This window comes from Mesoplodon densirostris, chromosome 9 (genome assembly GCF_025265405.1).
Source record: "Mesoplodon densirostris isolate mMesDen1 chromosome 9, mMesDen1 primary haplotype, whole genome shotgun sequence".
NCBI classification, from domain to species: domain Eukaryota; kingdom Metazoa; phylum Chordata; class Mammalia; order Artiodactyla; family Ziphiidae; genus Mesoplodon; species Mesoplodon densirostris.
The window spans coordinates 27,720,636-27,723,354 of NC_082669.1; the positions used below are offsets into that span (position 1 = coordinate 27,720,636).

Below are 2,719 nucleotides of genomic sequence, written 5' to 3' on the forward strand. Positions count from 1 at the left end.
AAAACACAAAGTTCACTTTGAAGGGCTAATAGAAAAGAGGGAACATGTATCAAAATTAGTTTTTGTAAAGTTCCATTCAAGTGAAAATCAGTGAGGGGAAACAATTTGTATTTGAACTCAACTTGGTATTCTCTGCAACAACTATAGCATCTAACTCTCTTTCTTATTTCCAAGCCCAGCGCACAGAACTGCGATAGTGCAGGACTACATCAATCCCACGAGCCCAGAGATGAGTCAACCTGTCAACTAAACCAGGTACTAGGCTGTGCACCAAGAGAAAGGAAATCATAAGGAAGTCCAGCATAGCACCCATATAAAAGTGAGGCCAATGGCTATATAATGAGGGGCTGATCTAAGCATCCTACTCTGAGCCTGTAGGATGGTGAGAGTATTCACATACATGCAGCAATGAAAGGGCATTCTAGAAGAGGAAAATGTGTAAGCAAAGACTGGAAAGTGAGGCCATGTGGTATATTTTAGAGGTAAGGCCATAATGTGAAAGTTGTAACATGAAAGTTCTAGTAGTGTAATGTGAAAGTTGCAGAGAAGTGTCACAAGAGCCAAGATGGGAAAAGTTGTGTAGCTTTATCTGTCATTTAAGGCATGTCAATTTCACTTAATAAATAAAAGGGAACCAACATTAGTCTACACCTAGTTGACCTTCATGCTCAGATCTTCCTGTGCCACATACATAAACAGCACCATTTCACCCTGGTCCCCAGTCTGAACATTACTTGGTTTTATATTGTGCCAAAACAAGTCATTCAATAGAGCAAAATTCAATAAAATATAAACATCTGCTTTTGTTTAAATATAATATGAACAATTAAATTATACTGGAATTTTCCCTGAATTTCCCTCTTTGGGATAATCTTTAAGCAACCTATAGACGTGTATAGTGGTTTGATATTATATCATGCCCAGACTATGTTTTTATTGGATCAAAATAGACATTAAGGGAGGAAAACATGTAAAGATCCTAGTGTTTGATGTATCTAATGCAACTACTCCATCTCAGGGTCATAATTTTGTAAGTAGGAAATCCTACAATTACTTTTCCTTATACAACCAGTAAGTATAGAGTTAAGGCAGCTGCTTGAACATTTGTCTACCAGGACCTGCAACAGGACATAAAAGGCAGGTCAACATAGATCTTATAGCAAGGGCACATAGATAATGCACAAGGCACATCATCAACTCAGAAATGGAAATACCATGAAAGCTCTGGACAAGAATCTAAACTCAACTAAGACAGCTTTAATATAAGTACATAGTAGATATCTAAGAATGTGATGCTTCATTGTGCTTGCTCTTGGATTATTGTGCTTGATTTTGGGTCATTGGCAAACTGCCACATGTGAAGAAGAGACCCCAGATATTGAAGGGATCTGGAAAATATCTTTATATATTTTTTTAATGACTAGAATTTAAAACATATTTTAATGAGAACACTTTCTCACCATCTTTACATGGAAATGACTTTCACTTTTTACTCTGAAGCAGCGAGGCCATCAGGACTTCTTTTCTTCCTGGTGCTCAGGGTTCTGAAGCCACGCCCCCATCAGTTCCCCAGTTCTCTTGAGGCACGTGTTGGACATGTCCTCCTCCATTGGGAGAACTCGTGGCAGCTTCAGGGGCTTGATTCTTATCAAATGTTTAACCGCTTTCAGTTTTGCATTCACCAAAGGGATATTCTTGTGAACTTGAGGACTATGTGCTTTTTGTAACCCAAGCATCCTTATTAAACCTTTCTCCCAATATGGACATCTTTTTGTACTTTTTATTCTGGTAACAATATGCAGTTTATGAGGTTGCTGTGGATACCCACCATATTTTTCATGACCTACAGGTGAAGGCTGAAAAACTTCATCTGGAATTCTTGACTTCGTAAATCTGTGACATATCCAGTCTGTACAAAAAGAGGCTCTACACCTTTTGTCACCATTGATAGTGTGCCTGGGGGGCTCTGAACTATTGAGTGCAAAATTCCTGCCATGAGGGTGGTGACTGTTCTTAGAGATGGTGACTGCTAAATGTCTTTCCACCTGATGGGAAGTAGACTTCATAGAGGATACTTAGTGTGGAGGAGAAAACATTTGGGTGGGAGATGGTAGAAGTTTTCAAGTAGAAATGGTTTACACCAGGGAGTAAAAAAGCATCACTTCAATTTTTTAAGGAGGACGCTTTGTCAGTTGGAACTCTTCTAGTTTAAATGCAAATTTTGTAATGTAATGAGGTCTGGGGTGAAATTGAAGCAGGAGCTAGCTACAAAACTGCTTGGCAGGACATTGGAAATGGCTACATAGAGTTGGACATCCAAGTCAGTCAAATCTTGTGGCTTTGGATTCCATGTTCTCTTAAGTTCTATATTAGTGCTATAAGATAGTTCATCTTAATACCATACTGCTTTAAAACTCAGCCCCAGAACACTGCACTTCCTGCTGAAAATATCAATAACCTCCTTCAAAGAGACATCTTGATTTTGCTAGATTCTTTTCCAGTGTTTGGCAGCTTGGTAAACTTTTTATTAGTCCACTTACTGTTTATTTTGCATTGTTTTGTTTTAAGCACAAAAGGGTGAAGTACTCAACTGTGTGGTTTAAACTTTAGGGCTATATTATATTAAATCACAGATACCCAGCATGGCTGAGTAAATGTTTACCTTCTAGAGCCAGCCTAAACAAAGAAAAACAACTGTCCCAAATAGTTTCTTTGCAGA

At 38.4% G+C, this 2,719-nt stretch overlaps 1 pseudogene; it reads right to left on the bottom strand.

The window, feature by feature from the left end:
* Nucleotides 1–1,511: 1,511 nt before the first annotated feature.
* Nucleotides 1,512–1,996, bottom strand: LOC132495759 (large ribosomal subunit protein uL30m-like; annotated as a pseudogene).
* Between the last annotated feature and the right edge of the window lie 723 nt (nucleotides 1,997–2,719).